This window comes from Schistocerca piceifrons, chromosome 1 (genome assembly GCF_021461385.2).
Source record: "Schistocerca piceifrons isolate TAMUIC-IGC-003096 chromosome 1, iqSchPice1.1, whole genome shotgun sequence".
NCBI lineage: Eukaryota > Metazoa > Arthropoda > Insecta > Orthoptera > Acrididae > Schistocerca > Schistocerca piceifrons.
Genome location: NC_060138.1, coordinates 594360714 through 594383702, shown reverse-complemented (window position 1 = coordinate 594383702; position 22989 = coordinate 594360714).

Sequence of the window (22989 nt, the reverse complement as noted above, 5' to 3'; positions counted from 1 at the left end):
GAAACTTTCACCGCTTATATTTTGATTAATAATGAGAAATGGCAGCCGAAGACTTCCGGCAACAGAAGTCACACTCATTCTGCCAAAGGCCTTTTGAAAGAGTGCGGAGGGGCGGACAGAGATTCAGGGCATCTCTTCTCCGTGGGGTGGGAAACTGCCCGTAAAGGCGGAAGAATCAGCAATGATCAACGGCATGAGGATGCAGAAGGCAATGAAAACCACTGCATTAAAGACACATAACGTGTATCCACAGGACATGTGGCCTGTAATTGAAAAAGTTTCATGATCATGTCTCCACTGGCAAGAGAAACCTGAATAGTCTCATTCGGATCTCTGGGAAGGGACTACAAAGGGGAGGCGACCATGACAAAAAAATTAAATAACCAACACCCCCAAATGATAACGTTCTACGAGTTGGGACGTGGAAAGTCATAAGCTTGAACATGGTAAGAAAGCTAGAGGATCCGAAAAGGGAAATGCAATGGTTCAGTCTAGATGCAGTAGGGGTCAGTGAAGTGAAATGGAAAGAAGACAAGGATTTCTGAGTATAGCGTAATATGAATAGCAGAGGAAATTGCATAACGAGAGTAGGTTCCGTTGTAAATGGGAAGGTAGGGCGGAGATTGTGTTGCTGTGAACAGTTCAGTGATACGGAAGCGATAGGGTGAAGAGATAGAAAAAGTACATGAAGATATTCAAAGGATAATACGGAGATGAAAATCTAGTAAACATGGGGTACTGAATGCAACTGTACAGGAAGGAGAAGAAAAAAGGTTACAGGAGATTACGGGTTTGGGACAAGAAATAAGAGAGGAGCAAGGCCACTTGAATGCTGTAGTAAATTTCAGCTAGTAACAGCGAATACTTTGTTGAAGAATCACAAGAAGAGGAGGTATACTTGGAAAAGGCCATTTGATACGGGAAAATTTCAGTTGGAATACTTCATGGTACGGCGGAGACCCCGAAATCTGGACTGTAAGGCGTACCCAGGACCAGTTATAGACTCAGATCACAATATAGTAATGAAGAAGAGTAGGTTGAATTTTAAGAGATTAGTCAGGAATAATCATTATGCAAAAATTGGGAAGTGGAATTACTAAAGAAGGACAAGACACACCTGAAGATTTCTACGGATATACACTCCTGGAAATGGAAAAAAGAACACATTGAGACCGGTATGTCAGACCCACCATACTTGCTCCGGACACTGCGAGAGGGCTGTACGAGCAATGATCACACGCACGGCACAGCGGACACACCAGGAACCGCGGTGTTGGCCGTCGAATGGCGCTAGCTGCGCAGCATTTGTGCACTGCCGCCGTCAGTGTCAGCCAGTTTGCCGTGGCATACGGAGCTCCATCCAGTCTTTAACACTGGTAGCACGCCGCGACAGCGTGGACGTGAACCGTATGTGCAGTTGACGGACTTTGAGCGAGGGCGTATAGTGGGCATGCGGGAGGCCGGGTGGACGTACCGCCGAATTGCTCAACACGTGGGGCGTGAGGTCTCCATAGTACATCGATGTTGTCGCCAGTGGTCGGCGGAAGGTGCACGTGCCCGTCGACCTGGGACCGGACCGCAGCGACGCACGGATGCACGCCAAGACCGTAGGATCCCACGCAGTGCCGTAGGGGACCGCACCGCCACTTCCCAGCAAATTAGGGACACTGTTGCTCCTGGGGTATCGGCGAGGACCATTCGCAACCGTCTCCATGAAGCTGGGCTACGGTCCCGCACACCGTTAGGCCGTCTTCCGCTCACGCCCCAACATCGTGCAGCCCGCCTCCAGTGGTGTCGCGACAGGCGTGAATGGAGGGACGAATGGAGACGTGTCGTCTTCAGCGATGAGAGTCGCTTCTGCCTTGGTCGTATGCGTGTTTGGCGCCGTGCAGGTGGGCGCCACAATCAGGACTGCGAACGACCGAGGCACACAGGGCCAACACCCGGCATCATGGTGTGGGGAGCGATCTCCTACACTGGCCGTACACCACTGGTGATCGTCGAGGGGACACTGAATAGTGCACGGTACATCCAAACCGTCATCGAACCCATCGTTCTACCATTCCTAGACCGGCAAAGGAACTTGCTGTTCCAACAGGACAATGCACGTCCGCATGTATCCCGTGCCACCCAACGTGCTCTAGAAGGTGTAAGTCAACTACCCTGGCCAGCAAGATCTCCGGATCTGTCCCCCATTGAGCATGTTTGGGACTGGATGAAGCGTCGTCTCACGCGGTCTGCACGTCCAGCACGAACGCTGGTCCAACTGAGGTGCCAGGTGGAAATGGCATGGCAAGCCGTTCCACAGGACTACATCCAGCATCTCTACGATCGTCTCCATGGGAGAATAGCAGCCTGCATTGCTGCGAAAGGTGGATATACACTGTACTAGTGCCGACATTGTGCATGCTCTGTTGCCTGTGTCTATGTGCCTGTGGTTCTGTCAGTGTGATCATGTGATGTATCTGACCCCAGGAATGTGTCAATAAAGTTTCCCCTTCCTGGGACAATGTATTCACGGTGTTCTTATTTCAATTTCCAGGAGTGTAGATACAGCAGTAAGGAATAGCTCAGTAGGCAGTACATTTGAAGAGGAATGGACTTCTCTAACAAGGGCAATTACAGAAGATGGAAAGAAAAACATATTACTAAGAAGAAAACTGCGAAGAAACCATGGCTTACACAAGAAATAGTTCACTTGACCGTTGAAAGAAGAAAGTACAAAAATGTTCAGGGAAATTCAGGAATACAGAAGTAAAAGTCGCAAAGGAATAAGATAAATAGGAAGGAATGGCTGCAAAAAAATGCGAAGAAATAGAAAAAGAAATAATGGTCAGAATGAAAGACTCAGCACATAAGAATGTCAAAATAATCCTCGCGAAATTAAGAGCATGTGTGGTAACATTAAGAGTGCAACGGGAATTTCGCTGTTAAACGCAGAGGAGAAAGCGGGTCGATGGAAAGAGTACATTGAGGGCCTCTATGTGGGGGAAGATATGTCTCATATGATAGGAGAAGTAACGGGAGCTGATTTAGAAGAGTTGGGGGATCCAATATTAGAATCGGAATTTAAGAGAGCTTTGGAGGACTTAATACCAAACGAGGCAGAAGGGATAGATAACATTCCATCAATATTTCTAAAATCATAGGGGGAAGTGGCAACAAAACGACTATTCACGTTGGTGTGCAGAATCTATGAGTCTGGCGACATACCGTCTGACTTTCGTAAAGGTATCATCCACACAATTCCGGGGACTACAAAATTTTACAAGAGCGAGATATATCTCACAATCAGCTTCACAGCTCCTGCACCCACGTTGCTGACAAGAATAATATTCCCGAGAACGGAAAAGATAATTGGTAGTTGACGATCAGTTGGGCTTTAGGAAAGGTAAAGACACCATAGAGGCAATTTTGGGGTTGCGATTGATAGTCTAAGCAAGATTAAGGAAAAATAAAGACACCTTCATAAAATTTGTCTACCTGAAACAAGCGTTCGAGAATGTAAAGTAGTTTAAGTTGTTCGAAATTCTGAGAGAATGGTGATCTGCAATACGTACAAGAGCCAAGAGGGAATAACAAGAAGTGCTAGGATTACAGAGGGTCTAAGACAGGGATGTACTCTTTCCCCCCTACCATTCAGTCTGTATCTCGAAGAAGCAATGATGGAATTAAAAGTAAGCTTCAGTAGTGGAATTAAAATTCAAGGTGAAAGGATATCACAGAAACGAATAGCTGATGACATTGCTATCCTGAGTGAAAGTGAAGCAGAATTTATTTGGAAATTTTTGGTAAGTTCCTATGGGACCAAATTACATAGGTCATCGGTCCCTAGGCTTACACATTACTTAATCTAAATGGACAACACAGACAACACAGACACCTATGCCCAAGGGAGGACTGGAACATCCGACGGGGGGAGCCGCGCAAACCGTGACAGGGCAACCCTAGACCGCGCGTCTACCCCGCTCGGCAGAGTAAAGAAGAACTGCATGATCTACTGAATGGAATGGAATGAGTACAGAATATGGATAGAGAGTAAATCGAAAAAAGACGAAAATAATGAGAAGTAGCAGAAATGAGAACAGCAAGAAACTTATCACGACTGATGGTCACGAAACAGATGAAGAAAGGATCCTGCAACCTAGGCAGCAAAATAACCCATGACGGACAGAGCAAGGAGGACATTAAAAGCAGACAAGCACTGGCGAAAAGGGCATTCCTGCCGAAGAAGAGTCTTAATTTGAGGAAGAAATTTCTGATTATGTACGTTTGGAGCACTGCATCGTATGGTAGGACACATGGGTCGCGGGAAAAGTGGAACAGAAGAGAATCGAAGCATTTAACGCAGTTGGAGGAATCTGTTGATTTTTGCGGATTATGTGAACCGTTTATTCAATCTTCTGTGCTCTTCCAGTTAAATATGAATGAAACCATTTGTTCAATGTCCCACTCATATTTCAATACTTGTAATTCCACAGTATTCTTCTAGATTCATTCATTTAAATTTTTATCATTTTTTGCTTTAAAATTTTCGGATATTGGTACTGTATTGTCTGTAATGTAAAGTGTGGTGTACTTGAGTCTGAAGTTGTTTGGTTTGTATGCGAGTAATGTATGTAAAATAGCATGTAAATTGTTTATTACGTTAAATAATTTGCTGATGACATTTTGTATTAAAAATATTTTTGTGTACTAATTTTTCATGTTGATGTAAATTTGACAATTGGTCACGCTTAGGAGCAATATAAGAAATTTGTGTTATGTAAAAGCCAGTGTGCTTTCGTTTGAAACGAAAGTGGCTCTGGGGAGTGGAAAAGGTAGCAAGGGTGAATTGGCGCGCTATCAAGAGCAAGCACGGGCAGTAAGTCACACAGTCTGTAGGCAGCAGTGATTGAGGCAACACCTTTGTGGAGCAGGGGAAGCTTTGCCAGCAAATTTGCACAAAATGGCTGGGATGCAGGCTGCAAATGGCTTATGGCATAGCTGCGTGTTGCTGGGATACTGTATGTAAAATTGAACGACGCCAAGAAGAGAAATTGAGCCCATACAGCTAGAGACTTGCAGGCAGTACGATGGGTAGTGAAGCCGTCATAATTGTTCGCAACACCCAAGACTACAGTCACTAGATAAGATTTTTTTTTTGTATTTCTGCTTTTGTACAGCATGTACCATAAATTTAAACAGTGTGTTAATAATCAGTCTTGAGCTTTGAAGAAACTGGTTCACTCAGGTATTCCGTCTTAATCACCTATTTAGGGTTCCTTCCTGGTGATTGCCTAATCCGAGTATTCTATTTTATAGACGTATGAAGTGCCAAGTTAATAAAAAGAGGCTCCATTTAAATTGTTTTTGTGTTTTCTTAACTATTGCCAAGTGTTATAATAAAAGTCTGCTTACGTAAAATTGAGTCAGAGTGTAGCCAAGTTACTAGAATCTGTTAAAGTCTATACAGAGTTAGTTCAAAGAATAATAGCTTTTTAAAGTAAGTTGCATTAAGAAAGAGGTGTTCTTGAAGTGAAATGTCCAGTATAAAATGTGTGTGCTCTAGTATGTAAGCATTTTAGTAAAGTTTGTTGGTTACGAAAGTGCTTTTCTAAAGGTACCCCCTGGCCAATTTTGTTAGCTTCTTTGAAGTTACCTACTGGGCTTTTTCGCTTTTAAAACGTAATGTGTAAGGGTGTAGTACAACATTGTTTAAGTGGAGTAATATTTAATTTGAAGAACCAAATCAAACAGTAGCAAGAAAGTAGGCACCATTCATACTTCTGCTTTTCCAATACTTCACTGTTTCATTGCCTGGATAGGCTGCGATCGTTTTACAAATGAACTTGGAACCAAGTTGTCTTAGCTTCAATAAAATGCTATTCGTACTGCGTTTCTTTCTAACCGCTGGGTAAGATCTTAGGAAAAGAATTGAATAGTCTGATTTACTTTTCCATTAGACACAACACACTGTCAAATCCTGTAAAAAGGGTGACTCTGTTGATTAGATTTCCCTATTAACTGAACTATCCTCCCATTGTATTGTATTGAACAGGGGACCTAGAAACGACGGAGACGCTTCGTTCCTGCCGTAGCCCTCAGTGGTTCACAACCCCACAGCAGGCTACAGCAGTCCACTCACCCCACCGCCGCCCCACACCGAACCCACGGTTATTGTGCGGTTCCGCCCCCAGTGCCGCCCCCCCCTCCCTCCCCCCGCTCCGGGAACGTCTCAACGTCTCACACCAGACGAGTGTAATACCAATGTTTCCATGGAAGAGTAATTATGGTGTACGCTACGTGGAGAAAGTGTTTGAACAGCAATCGTCAACATAGTGTAACTCAAGCGGAATAAGGGGAACCAGCCCGCATTCGCCGAGGCAGATGGAAAACCACCTTAAAAACCATCCACAGACTAGCCGGCACATCGGACCTCGACACTAATCCGCCGGGAGGATTAGTGCCGGGGACCGGCACACCTTCCCGCCCTATCCTCCCATAGTGTAATTTATTTGGGAACTAAACTAAATTTTAATAGGTTGGTTATACGTGGCTTTTCCCGTGACAGGACTATTTGTTCTGTTGGTCTATAATATACGTGGCAACATAGAGACAGGGTTTTCTGTTATTTAGGTTAAAGCATACTAAATTACAATAGTAGTGGTAGGATTATAAAGTGTGTATCGAACTGTTGGTCGATGGCGTTGGATGCCCTTCAGCTACTATGTCTGTGGGCCTTCTACACGTTGGACAGACAGTAAAAATGTTCCGGGTAATTTTTGTATGACATATCCTGTCACAGTAGTTCTAGGTGTATTTTTTCATCGTATTTCGGGTGGTGACATCTTACGGTAGTAAAATTTAAACATCTAAGCGGTCAAGCAGCGAACTCGGACTCCAAAATATGCTCCATTCGAAGGCGACGTGAAAAATTCTTGGCTTTGATCCGTGAGAACTGGTTTCTCAGGATGGGGGACGATAAGGTTACGATTGTGGATGAGGCCGTAATCAGTTACCCTCGGTTGCACAACAAATACGTGAACTTTATTTAAAGAAATTAAAATTTTAAAACAATCTCTTAAAAATCCTAATTGACTGTACAACAGCTGAAGGCCCTATCACAGAAAAAAAATCCACAGTTTTAGAGCCGAAGGCCACCGACAGTAATCTCAAACAACAGACAGCTGAAGGCCTGAATTAGAAGTCAGGAAAACAGTTCCAAATAGCACTTTTAAAATAAATCCCTTGCTCTTAAAACAAGTTTGCTTAAAAAAAAAAACTTACTGTAACATGGCTGAAGGCCTTATCGTCAAAGAAGTGAAATTATTGCTCGGCTGAAGGCCACACCATCAATAATTAGAAAATTACAAATATCCTTAATACAAAGATCACAATCTAAGGAATCAGGACAAGCGGTTCTCAGCAAGTGGTCCAAAGGTCGGCCTGGGAAGGTAACTCAAACATAAGGTAAGGTGAGACAGACAGCCAAGAGTTGTACTCACGTAACAGGATGGCAACTCAAACTAGGGGGAGCTTAAGCGCTGATCGACCGACAAACCAATCAGCCTAACGTCCGATCACCGGTACAACGATGGAATATTTTTAGTCAAGGGCGAAGAGGCAGACAGCACTACGTCTTCAGAAAACACCCAAGGCCGAAGGAAACACTAGAACCAAGGTAAATCTCGAAAAAAAAAAAAATTCACGGTACAGTACAAGAGGCTGTCGAACTACAAGCCGGGTCAGACAGCATCAACACGACGAGGAAAGATACACTGCCGGAAAAGTACGCTAACTTCCAAGGCAGGTAAATGGGGTGTTAGCGACCACAATGAAGGAACTACTGCTCGTTGCACTTCACTAATAAGAATAATACAAAATTCAATGATGAATAACACATAGAGAAGGCTGCAATATTTCTCCGCCTCGAAACACTTCACTCGTTGCCGCCAGGCTCAGTGGCCCTGGGGGCAAATACCCTCCACGCCAACCATAGGCGAGATCACAGAATAGTCGAGGTTGCATGAGCAGTTAACTCTTCGCACAACGTCCCCCCCCCCCCCCCCCTGATGTCTGTTCGCAACTCCTCACCAAATCCAGTATGCAGACAGCATTAAAATATCTGCTCATTGAAAACCACAAGATACACACGGATCCTGGAAAACAATTCCACCAACAACTCACAATACTAAAACCAGTCACTGTGAAACAACACAGACGAATTATAAGCCGGCACAAACACAGAAGCCAGAAGCGGTCGGGAGACCAAATGCACGTCGTCCGCTGCGACGACCCACCGAACGACCAACCAACGGTTGTATGAATCGTCGACTGACAAATTATTGCCATGAGGGCACTTGGACTGGTGGACCACCCCCCCCCCCCCCCACACACACACACACACACACACACACACACACACACACACACACACACACAGGTGAAAATTGCGCTACTCGAATATCACGGTCCATTCAACTAAAACTCACTGAATTCGGTCCTTGACGTGGTCCTGCACTCTCGCGACCACATCCTTCCGTCGGACAGAGCATGTGTGTCGCCAGCGGTCAGGCGAGTACTGGCTGTCCGGACCCCACTGCTGGTCCGTTGGTCCATCCCAACTCAACTCGATCGACACACGACGACCCGGAAATACTAGAGGCCGCTCCAAAGACGGTACCACAGTACGCGCTATTGATAAGCGCTGGTGCTGTTATTCACGGACAGACAAAGCGAACAAATGTAGTGGCGCCAGTGAACACAGTAAGAAAACGAGACGCCCCTGATGAAAGCTTGGTATCTTTTATTAACAGAAAACAACACGTTTCCTATTCCTGTAAATAATTTAAATTGAAGTAGAAAATGGAATGGTAGAAACACAAGCAATTTGTATCTGTGAGGTTATGGGACTTCATGAGGTTTCTTCTGCAGGAGAAGTCCGCAAACAACAGTCACATAGATATGTCACAAGTACCAGGGAATAATAATTCTTTCTACAGCACTGTCTAAATGTAGGTGTCTGATTTTAGATTGAGTATTTCACCGTTGAAGGTAAACTTCGCAATAGGCGGTCCTCAACACTGAGAGACCCGGCTACAAGTGACGCAGATTTTTTGAAGACCAGCGAATATTCACCAGAAAGACAACCGACATACTGGCTATTGACCGGGTAGTGTCCGTCACAAACAATAATCTAGAAAGTTTCTGATAGATTAAAACTGTATTCTCGTCCGAGACTCTAGCTCTGGACTTTTTATTTTCGTGGGCCTGTGAAAGACAAAGTTTCCGAGTTCGAGTTTAGGTCCGGCACACAGTTTTAATCTGTTAGGAAGTCTCATATCAACGCACACTCCTCTGCAGTGTGAAAATTTCATTCTAAAAACATCCTACAGGTTGTGGCGAAGCCATGTCTCCGCAGTATCCTTTCTTCCAGCAGTGCTAGTCCTGAAAGTTTCAGAGGAGTGAAGTGTGGAAGTTGGGAGGTGAGGTACGGCGGAAGTCAAGCTGTGAGGCGTGGTCGTGAGTCGCTCTTGGTAAGCTCAGTTGGAAGACTACTTGCCCGACCGTTGATAATCTCGCCGTTGAGAGCCTGTAAATTCCTCCCAGCACTTGCCCGCCAAAGGCTAAGGTAACAAGCGAGTCTCGGACTGGAACACAGTTCGTATCTGTCAGGAAGTTTCAGACCAGTGCTCACTTCGCTGCAGAGTGAAAGTTTTGTTCTGAATAAGCTGGACATGTGGAAATTCTCTGGAGAGGAGGTGCTGGATATTTATCAGTAGAAAGCACGATATGAGACATCCACAGCTGTTTAGGCCCGTTTTGATACTACAAAGCAATTTTTGTTTAGCTTAGCGGCTTAGCGGCTCAGTATTTATGATCCAGAAATCAAAGAACAATCAAAGGTATTTCTCCACAGTGAGTCCCAAAACCTAGACATGTCCAAAAATGACATGGTTCCCATTTTCTGTAACAGAGATGATGCTATTGTATAAAAGGAGAATGTCAATGTCATCGACCAGTTGAAGGAAGGAATTAACACGAAACTTCTTGCAAATTTGGACAAAGCGATGCTTACGATGCATGTCAATGTACCTTCGCACATTTGTCACGTTGTGATGCCCAAATTGAAGGGTCTAGTCACCTAACCTATGCCATTGTGTCTTCCATCTGTTTGCTTATTTGAAAAACACGTGAACGGTCGCGATTCTGATGACAACGAAGATATCAAACGTGCTGCTGTGAGGTAGTTAGACTATCAATTTATTTATTAGTGGATTAGAAACGGTGCTTCAATGATGTAGAAACTGCACCAATATGGGGAGTGGGGGATATGTTGAATAAATGTGTATCGTCAAAACTGTTCTTCCTCCTTTCATCCAGGAATTTTTCAGCCGGCCGATGTGGCCGAGCGATTGTAGGAAATTCAGTTTGGAACCGCGCGACCGCTACGGTCGCAGGTTCGAATCCTGCTTCGGGCGTGGATGTGTGTGATGTCCTTATGTTAGTTAAGTTTGAGTAGTTCTAAGTTCTAGGGGACTGATGACCTCAGATGTTAAGTCCCATAGTGCTAAGAGCCATTTGAACCATTTTTGAATTTGTCAGACCCTACTTGTAAGTCTGTAGAGGAAGGATGAATAACTGAACAGAATGACTTGTAGTCCCTTCGGACATTATCTGGTTTGCTAACAGCGGGAGTAGCCGCTGATCTTTTTCCGTACAGACCGTGTTCCCCTCGTCGACAGTGGAGACTGAAGGTTTGCAACAGTGTCCGGGCGCGCCGTATACATTCGCTTAATGCTGTAACGGTGTTCCGCTGATAGCTACCAGCGCTAAGCTGGTGGAACGGCTGTGCGCTGTTTCCCAACACTACCGGCCAGTAAGCGCTGCTGTACAACAAAAGTGCTGCTGCACTTCACAGTTCTGTCAGACGGCTATCGGCCATGGCGGTAACGGCGTCCATGAGACGCAATATCTGTGAGATAAAACACATACGTGTTACTGCTAATTTTTTTAACACGACGGTTGACAGCAGTGGTTTGTGGCATTTGCCACAATATCTCATAGGAAGAGATCCAACAATTCTATCAATGCCAAACTGAAGAACTGCTTGCATATAGGTCAGAGGTGGACGAACGCGTTACTGACTTGTTCAATTTCTGAAGCTCTCTCTCTCTCTCTCTCTCTCTTCAATAAACCATTCAGTAATGACTCTTAGCGTTCAGTTCGTAATATTTAGGCCCAAATGAATATTTTCAGTTAGAATATCATTCACGTCTGCTTAATAACGGCTGTAGCTTATAAATAAATTGATTTATTCTCGAAAACCGTGTTCGCAAATTTTGTGTCTTATAAATCAACTTTGCCTGTTGGTCGAAATATTACTTCCATTCACGTATCTTTAGATTTAACTTAACACTGTGCAGCATTCCACCATTGCAATAAAGAAACCTTCATCTTAATCGTAGTATTTTCAGTAAATTGAACAATAATTCAAAAGTCGGCTGCAAATGGATGTCGCCATTAGCCAGCTGATCTAGATGCTGGTTCCAGTATAGCGTAATAACGTCATGCGTGGTCTATATTATCTGGGTGCCTAGGTAATCCGGCGGCTGTTAGAATTTGAGTGGGCTTGAGAGCTACGGCGAAGGCAACACATGGCAAGGCCGTGAATGGCGTGGAAATGGGCACGGATTAAACTGCTTTACGGCTGTCACGCAGTTAGAATCCGAAGATGAGGACAAAGGCAAGAACACCAACAGAAAGATCGAAGCCAGGCGAAAAAGCGCACGTATTTACCCGGTGTGTAGGTTATTTATTATGTACATTAGAGACGAAGCAGTATGGTTGGTTACACAAATGCTTTACAAATCTAATAAATCGTGGAAAATGTTTTATAGTACAAAAATACACATTTTAATCCTTAATAATTAACTACAGAACATATAAGGTGATTCTGCGAGACTCATTACGTTACATTTCCTTTTTTAATAAAATTATAAACAGCCGACCAGTTGCAATGGATAAAGAATTCTTTACCTAGGTTTCAACAAATTTAAATTTGTCTTCTTCAGAAGGTGGCAATTTTACATTAGTATGGTCTGATGTATCATCGCCACCTTCTGAAGAAGACAAATTTAAATTTGTTGAAACCTAGGTAAAGAATTCTTTATCCATTGCAACTGGTCGGCTGTTTATAATTTTATTACGTGGAACCGTTGCTGTTGTGCAGCTATGTTTAAAATACTGAATTTCCTTTTTTGTTCAAATCGTTCAAATGGCTCTGAGCACTATGGGACTTAACATCTGAGGTCATCAGTCCCCCAGAACTTAGAACTACTTAAACCTAACTAACCTAAGGACATCACACACATCCATGCCCGAGGCAGGATTCGAACCTGCGACCGTATCGGTCGCGCGGTTCCAGACTGAACCGCCTAGAACCGCTCGGCCACAACGGTCTTTTTTTAATAACCGTAAATATTTGTACTTTAATTTCATCATTTACTTATTCACCCAGCATTACCTTTTGCTCATATAAATAATAAGTGCTAAGATTATATAGTGATTATAATGCCTAAATTGATTTTTAACGATATTCAAGCATTAGTACCTGAGCCGAGTCCCTCAGACTCATTTCATGTATCTTTGACTGTACATACCTGCAGTGTAATGCTTCATTGTTGAACGATATCTGGCAGCCACATAACGTATTGGCTGCTAGTCATACAACGTGTCTGGGAGCAAATTGACACATGAAGACGTTCTTCAAGTACAGGAAGAAACTGATGATACCAGCGATTTCAGTGCTGAAGATTCGGACTACATAACAAGTGATGAAGGTTAAGATGGGAAAGACAATTATGTAAGTGTTGTCAGTGATGTAACTGAGGTACTTGACGTAGCAGCTATTTCGAGCTTAGAAGATGATATCCAAAATACTGAATGTACTAAGGTGTATTTCTTGAAAAAAAAAAGGATATGTATGGAGTAAAATTGCACCGAGGAGACAAAACTAAGGAATGATGCAATATAAAATAAAACAGTCAAGCTTCCTCCCTTGAAACCTATTGTAACACTGACAGATGCGTTTGAATTACGCATGTCTTCAGATATTTTAGAGAAAATGATACAGTTCACTGACAACGAAACTGAAAGGATGTACCAGGAAAAGAATTTTGAGAATAATTAAAGAAAATGTGATAGCGTAGAGACAGGGGCTCTGATAGTTCTATTGATAGCTCGTGATTTAGAAAGCAATTTGCCCATTGTAATGATGCTGTGGAGCAAGAAGTACGGTCCACTAATATTTGCAGCCACAAAAGGTCGTCCGAGATTTGTAGACTTGTTATTGTTTCTGCGATTCGATGCTAAAGCTACAAGAAGTATTCAAAGAGAGAAAGATAAAATTGCTGAGTTAAAAGACTTTTGGGAGAACATAAATTATAATCTTGGCAACTGTTATCTACCAAATGGAAATCTAACCATCGATGAACAGTTAGTTCCATTCCGTGGACGGTGTGCATTTAAGCAGTGTATGAGTTCAGAACCTGAAAAGTATGGAATAAAAATTTTCTCGATATGTGACTCTAAAAATCTCTGTCCACTGAAAGGGCTATCGTATCTCGGTAAACACGGAAAAGAAAGAGGTGAAAATGTTGGTTTCAATGTTGTCACTCATCTTGCAACAGACTATTTCGTTAGCTGACAAAATATCACAGTGGATCATTTCCTTACATCCATGGATCTATCATATTTCTTACTAAAACGTTGGCTGACACCTATAGGAACACTTCAATAAAATAAAACATTTGTACATAGAGAATATTTGCCGAAGAAAAGCCGGGAGGAACATACTACAGCTTTAGTTTCCACTCGAGCCCATGCTTTACTGTCATAAGTTCCAAAAAGGGTAAAAGTGTATTCTACTTACTACAGTGCATCGTATATCAAATGGCATTGCTGAAGGTGCTTCTAAGTTTGAAGTAATAATGTACTATGATGAGTCTAGTGGTAGCGTCTTCGAATAGTAATCAAAAAAAGTTCTCGTTCTCGGATCGAAACCAGCCACAGCGTAAATTTTGATTAATAACCAGCATTGGCGGCCGAAGACTTCCAGCAACCGAAGCTACCCTCATTCAGCAAACGGCCTTGTCAAAGACGGCGGACGAGCGGACAGATATTCAGGGCACTCTATTTTCCTTGGGGTGGGAAACTGCCCGTAAAGACGGAAGAATCAGCAATGAGGATGCAGGAGGCAAAGGAAACACTGCATTAAAGACACATAACGTGCATCCACAGGACATGTGGCCTGTAATTGGAAAGGTGTCGTGATGATGTCTCCATTGGCAAAAGATTCCGTGATAGTTCACGATTCAGATCTCCCGGAGGGAACTGCCGAATGGGAGGTGACCGTGAGAAAAAGCTTGAATAACCAACAAAAGGATAAAGTTCTACGTGTCGGGGCGTGGAATGTCAGAAGCTTGAATGTAGTAGGGAAGCTAGAAAATCTTAGGCTCAATCTTGATACAATAGGGGGCAGTGAAATGCAAAGAAGACAAGGAATTCTTGTAAGATGAGTATAGGGTAATATCAAGAGCAGCAGCAAATTGTATAACGAAAGTACGATTCGTTATAAATAGGAAGGTTGGGCGGAGTGAGGGTTTCTGTGAACAGTACAGTGATAGGGTTGTTGTCACCAGAATCAACAACTAAACGACATCGCCAACGATATTTCAGGTATGCACGCGACGTTCCAAGCTGAAAATGAGGAGATAAGGAAAGTATATGAGGAAGGGTAATACAGTACGTAAAGGGAGATAAAACCCAAATAGTAATGAGGAACTGGAATGTGGTTGTAGGGGAAGGAGTAGAAGAAAAAGTTACAGGAGAACATAAACTTGGGACAAAGAGTGACAGAGGAGAAAGACTAATTGAGTTCTGTAACAAATTTCATCTAGTAATGGCGAATACTGTGTTCGGAAATCACAAGAAGAAGAAGAAGTATGTATGGAAAAGGCCGGGTGATAAGGGAAGATTTCAGTTAGGTTATGTCATGGTCAGACAGAGATTCCGAAATCAAATACTGATTTGTAAGGCGTGTCCATGAACAGATATAGACTCAGATCACAATGTAGTAATGACGAAGAGTAGGCTGAAGTTTAAGACATTAGTCAGGAAAAATCAATACGCAGAGAAGTGGGATACGGAAATACTAAGGACTGACGAGATACACTTGAAGATCTCTAAGGCTGTACATACAACAATAAGGAATAGCTCAGTAGGCAGTATCGTGGAAGAGGAATAGAATCTCTAAAAAGAGTAATCTCAAAGGTTGGAAAGAAAACATCGGTACAAAGAAGGTAGCTGCGAAGAAGCCGTGGGTAACAGAAGAAATACTTAGTTGATCGACGAGAAAAGGAAATACAAAAGTTTTCAGGGAAATTACGGAATACAGAAATACAAGTCACTGATAAAAGAAACAAATAGGAAATGTTGGGAAGCTAAGACGAAATGGCTGCAGGAAAACTGTGAAGAAATCAAAAAGAAATGATTGCCGGAAGGAATGACTCAGCATATAGGAAAATCAAAATAACCCTCGGTGAAATTAAGAGAATGGGTGCTAACACTAAGAGTGCAACGGGACTTCCACTGTTAAATGCAGAGGAGAGAGCGGACAGGTGGAAAAACTGCACTGAAGGTCTTTATGAGGGGGAAGATTGGTCTGATGTGATATAAGCAATAAGAGTCGATTTAGAAGAGATAAGGGATCCAGTTGGGGGACTTAAGATCAAATAAGGCAAAAGGGATAAACAATATTCCATCAGAATCCCTAAAACCATTGGGGGAAGTGGCAACAAAACGACTGTTCATGTTGGTGTGTAGAATGTATGAGACTGGCAATATACCATTTGACTTTCGGAAAAATATCATCCGCACAATTCCTAAGACTGAAAGAGCTGACAAGTGCGAGAATTATCGCACAATCACCTTAACAGCTCATGCATCGAAGTTGCTGAACAGAAATACATACAAAAGAATGGAAAAGAAAACTGAGGATGTATTTGATTATACTCAGTTTGGCGTTATGAAAGGTAGAGGCAGCGGGGAGGGATTTCTGACCTGGCGGTTGATAATGGAAGCAAGACTAAAAATAAATCAAGAAACGTTCATAAGATTTGTTGGTCTGGAATAAGCGTTCGACAATGTAAAAGCCAAGAGAGGATAATAAAAGCGCACGACCAAGAACGAAGTGCTCTGATTAAAAAGGGTGCAAGGCAGGGATGTAGTATTTCACCCCTACTGTTCAATCTGTATATCGAAGAAACAGTGATGGAAATAAAAGGAACGTGCAGGAGTGGAATTAAAATTTAATGATAAGATTCGCTGATGACATTGCTATGCTGCTTGAAAGTAAAGAAGAATTACCTGATGTACTGAATGGAATGAACCGTCTAATGTGTACAGAACACTGATTCAGAGAAAATCGAAGAAAAATGAAAGTAATGAGAAGTAGTAGGAATGAGAACAGCGTGAAACTTAACGGCGGTATAGATGGTTACGAAATAGACGAAATTAAGGAATTCTGCTACCTGGGCAGCAAAATAACCAATTACGGACAGAGCAAGGAGGACATCAAAAGCAGACTAGCAGGGGCAAAGAGGGAATTCATGGCCATGAGAAGTCTGCTAGTATCAAAAATTGGCCTTAATTTAACGAAGGAACACAGCATCGTGTAGTGGTGAAACATGGACTGTGGGAAAACCGGAACAGAAGAGAATCGAAGCATTTGCGATGTGATGCTATAGACGAATGTTGAAAATTAGGTGGACTGATAAGGTGACGAATGAGGAGGTTCTGCGTAGAACCGAAGAGGAAAGGAATATGTGGAAATCACTGACAAGGCGAAGGGAGAGTATGATAGGACATGTGTTAAAACATCAGAGGATGACACCCATGGTAGGAACACAGAGATTGGAATACATCCAGCAGATAATTGAGGACGCAGGTTGCAAGTGCTATTCTGAGATGACGAGGTTGGCACAGGAGAGGCTACATCAAACCAGCCAGAAGTCTGATGACTAAAAAAAATGAGACGAAAGGTGGAGTGGATTCATTAGGTCAGGTGGATATTTACTCATGTTTCTCGCCGAACTCGTTAAAGATTTGGTTGATCCGTATATTATAAGAAGGTGAAAACTAAGACTTGACAGTACGGAAGGTATTGTGCATAAAGTGAGGGAATCCAGTGCAATAATAAAAGAAAACCTTCAGCAAAGAAAAAGCGTTGTAACATGCGCAACTCTAAAGAAGAAAGAATGTAGATAATTATTGGCTGTAACTGCAGAAGAAACAAATGTTGTGAGCATTAAAACTCTGTAATGAAGTGCAACAACTGCTGTCTGCGAAAACAAGACACAGAACAGGACTTTTTCAGGAATACAATCGATCAATATAATATAAAATTTATAAAATATATACAGGATCTTTTTTTCCAAGGTTTATCATTCAGAATAAATTTTAGAAAATTAATGAAAAATACTTAACCACATTTAATATTGTATTCATATTAATAAAATCTTGCTGACACCATATTTATTCATATTTTCATTGTTGTCTTAGTGAAAAAGTAACATTACGAAGATACAAACACCTATGCGTCTCGCATACTCACCTCAGGTGTCTATCATGACTAAACAGCTTGAGTATTCTAGGGTTAAGGAAACCAAAAATCGACGGCAGTATGGAAACACAATTCATTATTCAGTCTGTAATTTCGTTAATATGGTCAATTTTACTTACCAATTTTGAATAGTTTGTATTTTTTGTCATTTTCCCCACAGAAACGCAAATATCTCCCAAACTGCCCCTCAAAAATTCTAGACACACCACGAGAAGCTATAGAAATTATGCCATAGTGTCACAGTTAATACGTGTTACAGGAATAAGAATTAGTACAGGTTCGTTCTGAAGATGCGCCCACGTAGCGCGCGTTGTCATAAGACTGCATTTAGCAACAAGCAGTGAAAGCCTTGAACATTCCTGCATGACAAGTATTCGCGCTCAAGAACGATGATATGTTTGCATGCCTAGATTAAGCATTATAATATAAATCAAGTGGATTTTAATGATTTTGGGGCAGCAGACTGGGAGTCTCTTCAAGCGAAACGCCATCTTTGCTGTTGGTCACTTAATGAAAACATCTAATATGTTTAGGAGTAGCCTTTGATAACACGTTAACATACAAGGAAGCAATCATGGACGTGATAGGAAGGTCTGATAAAGACCATGTCTCCCTAAACTCGTGAGACGGAAACTGAACGGCTCGAATGTTCGGACATTCATTTACACGTAGAACAGATTTAATCAGAGTTTCATTGGCGGATGCAGATACAGTCCTACTAATGGCAGAAGCACACACACACCAAATATTTAACACCGAAAGAAGAATATTACGCACACTGTACAAAACCAACTCCTTTAGAAGCAAGTTGTCATTGAACCAATAGAGAAAAGATCAATAAGAAATCAGCTAATTATTTAACGAATATAGACTGAAGTGGTGACTGAAAATTTTGTGCCAAGACGGGAAAACGAACTAGGGTCTCCTGTTCACTAGGCAGGTGCTTTAGCCATTAAACTACCTTTTCACAGCGGTTCACACAACTACGCGGATTACCCTGGCATGCCTCCTTCCTAGGACCAAATTCTCTCTTCCGCCCTTGTCTTCTTTAAATTACTCCTTACGCACGAACAGAATTGCCGAGGCTTTCCAGCATCGAACGTAAATGGGGAATCCAGCCTGAAACCTAAGTGCAGGTGCTTATACAAATGAAATGACACAAAGTCAGAGACTTTACATATCCCGCACAGATATTATTTAATGTGTACAGAGTGAAGTGGCGAATGAAAATTTTTACCAAGTCCGGGAGTCGAACCAGGGTCTCGATGCTGAGGTACTATTCCAGAACATGGAGAGGATCGGCAGTTCTGTTCTTGCGTAAGGGGAAATTTACAGTAGAGTGGGGCGGCAGTGACACTTTGGACCGAGGAGGGAGGGGTGCCAGGGTATCCCGCGTAGATCTGTGAACTGCTGTGCCGAGAGGGCTTAGTGGCTAAAACACCTGCCTAGTAAGCACGAGACTCTGGTACAAATTTTCATTCGCCGCTTCAGTCTATACCTATACATTAAATAAGTCTGTGTTAGACCAGTAAAGTCTCTTTAATTAGCTGATACGCCCGAAATTAAACAATTTCAGGGTCTGCAGGTACGCCCTGACACTCTCAGAGGAAGCCTACTTAAATGACCAACTGTCAGACCGAACATCTATAGCTTCAAATATCCATACCCATATAAAACCATGGCGAAAGCATTAGATACAATATTTAGCGCATACATTCTCGAGGGAATTGTAGAAGTCGACAATTACCTAAAAGAGGCCAACGATGAAATCGATTCAGCTCTTATTGAGGTTTCTAGCCAGGTTTTCCCTCAGTTCTACGATCAATGCCAGCGTTGTTGACACCCCTCCCAGCCAACATGAGATGTATATTTTAAAACTTTAAAAATACATAAATATAATTAATAAATAGTGCCACTACATTGCAGAAGAAACAACTATCCATGGTCCAAGCCAAACGCCTCTGTTCGAAAAAATACCCACCATCCTCTTCAGCGATTGAAGGATAATTTTAAAAAAAGCTTGATACGAATAGATGGGCGAAGTAACTTTTTTGTATGAGTGATGCAAGCAGCCGCGAGACACGAAAGATCACAGTGAATTTTTTTCCGAGTGAGAAGTCTGTGGACTTAGAACAATTTCAGGTAATAGGTGTACGGATCGGGACGTTCTGGTTTTAACTATCGGACTCTAAGTCTGAACAGCAGAGAAGTTAGCGATCTTACAATTTTCGTAGTACCTGTACTCGATCTTAACAAAGATGTAATGAAAACTGGAGACCCGGACCCTGAACATTAACGAACATAATTGGCACCTGATTAATATTAATTTCAGGTTGAAGATTTACGGGTACAGCTTACGTTATTTCGCAAAAGGCTGTATTTATGAGTGAAGTAAACTTTAATGAGTTATTGATACGAAATACAACATCTCGTAAATAAGTGTTAAAAGGCCTGTTGTGACAAATCACTACTTAAGGAAGTTAAATAATTTTGGTCACTGAACCTTTACTCCTCGTAACTACATTCTGCTTGCGCTTTAACAGACATTTATAAACATCGGTAATCTGGTTTGAACTTTGTAATAGGGCAATGCACACATGTGTGCGGTGGGACTCCTAGACACAGTGCGTAGCCAAGAAGATTTAACTCAGCTCACATTGTTATTAGACAGCATTCTTTAGACGATTCTGTTACGAACAGAGAGTTTCCGGCGTAGCTCAAGCCTTTTGTAAACGAAGGGTTAAGTAACCAAGTTCTTTTAATTACAAACTCAGGTTGAACATGTGCGAAATTTTCGAAACCGTCAAGGAGCGATGCAAGAGTGTGAAATGATAACCCTTTCAATATACGCACATGGCAATAGAACTGATTCACTGTAACATAGTACACATCGTAATTTTTTAGTTTGTGTTTCTGTCCAAGTAAATTTTTCATGATTTTGCTTTACTGGAAACTGATTCATGAATTGTTGTATATTGTATCAAAAAGTAGGATGCGCTATAAACGTGTCTACCGTAATACACTCATTTTACAACAGGTGTGATAAGTTCCAGGTTGGAAACTAAGTGATACATAAGACGCCGCCACTAATGAAAATTTATAATCACCTTTCATTCACAAATAAAATGTGAAATGTTGAGTGAGGGACATAAATTCAGCATTAATTGTATTCTGCCAAATATTTTCTCTTGGTGTCTGCATTTCACGGGAATTCTGGAAAATATTGGCCGACAAAAAGCAGTTTCTCAATCCCCTGAAAATAAGGATTTCGAGAACATTTTCGGTAGTGAATAAGAGCGTAATTACTGTTATTGTCAACACAACCAACATTAATAGATCTGAAAATTGATAATTTAATCTGGAACTGTTACTAAGATTCCAGATATGTATTTCGCGTTAAATAACTGTTGAATGGAGAAATTAAATGGGTAAAATATCACCCCACTTGAGCAGAGAAATATATTACCTTTGCTTGTCGGCTGTTACTAATGTTGCTTGATAAACTCTACACATTCCGCCATCATATCTGGCATGTTTGTCTCTTTCATGCAAATGCAAACTCACTAACTCTTGTGCGTGTGCGCGCGGTAGTGTGTGTGTGTGTGTGTGTGTGTGTGTGTGTGTGTGTGTGTGTGCGTGTGTGTGTGTTTGAGAGAGAGAGAGAGAGAGAGAGAGAGAGAGAGAGAGAGAAAGAAGTAACGTTTCTTGTCTTTCTTACGTCTTAACATGGAAAACTGTCTCGGATCTTGTGAGGATCTATACAGGTTACAAAGGATCCTAAACAAAATAACTTGGGCTAACACATCTACTTGAATAGCAAGTTCCATTTCGCAATTACACTACATATAAGCATTGTTTTTAATTCCTTAAACTTTTTTCTTCCTTTTAAAGTTCTTTCCTTCGATATGTCACACTGACAGTGAAACATACTAATGAGTCTTCGTAGAAGACACTGAACTACAAGTGTTGTTCTTCTCTCCAGTGTTCGAAGTGTTCTTTAGTACTGGTTCATGGAACCAAGCCATACCAACTGTAAGACACTGTGCCATTTGTATCTGACCTTTCACCTGATTTGATGTGTACCAGCCGAGGATTCCACATAATCCTAGACAAGCTGCCATTGCTGTAAATCCTTAACGAAAACAAATACCTCAGTACCCAGGTTCCATATTCATAAATAAGAAATGCACTCTTTTCTGGATATAATAAAGTTCAGCTCGCTCATTAGCGACTTGTCTCGGGCTTATTATTCGTCTATAACGTCGGCGCGACGGAGCCTTAATTATAACAACGTTGGCTCTGGTAAAAGTTATGAGTACCCGGTAGTACTAATAATGCGCCGGGGAGATACTGCAAGGAAGACGTAGTGAGCTTCAGGAAGGGCAGTCTCAGTTTTGTATCAGTAAATTCTTTGTAAGTTACACAGCAACATATTTCTCATCCTTCAAATCATGTGGCCTTCCTTATATGACAACTATTTTTTATCATTTAGTTATTTCAATTTGCTAATGTTGGAGGTAGTTATTAGATTGATGCATAAGCTGTAGCATTTTTGCTTTGCATTTTGGATATACGGTTGCTATTGGTTTATTTATCGATTTTCATTTCTTCTTTGTACTTCGTTATTTCTATTTTAGTTTACATAGTCTAATTTTGTCATTTGACGATAGTGAGTGGAGCTGTGGCCGCTAGAAAATAGAGTGGAGAAATCGGAACATTACCGACATATTCTTCTGTTTGAGTTTAATAGAGACGTGACAGCACCGGGACCAGCCAGAAACATTTGCGCTTTGCATGGGGATAATGCCTTTGGACAGAGACTACAAGAAAATAGTTTTCTCGTTTCAAGGGGAATCGTTTTGACAATAGTGAGTCTCTACGTTCGGGGTTTGACAACGATCTTTCACACGCAATAATCCACAATGATTCTAGTCCAAGAAAGAATACACAGCTTTGGTTGCAAAATGGTTTTTTATTTATTTAATTTGTGATGCGTCACTACTTTGCTACCGAGACTGCCTGCTCTTTCTCGAACATCTCAAGAGGTTACTGTACCATTAGCCAAAGGATGGAGTACTGTGATTTTCACGATCCACGTCAGCATACCCGAGAACTGGCGAATGTGATGAACTGTAACCGTTCCACCATCTTGTGACATTTGCTTGTAATGGGAAGGTTCGAAAATTAGTGTGTGGGTATCGCATTTTGTAAGTCAAAAATCACAAAAATCAGCGTGTGGCCATACGTGAATCTCTGCTTGCTCGTCATCAATTGGCTCGTGAACAATGCCGACCATTCCTATCTTTTGTCGTTACTAGTGACGA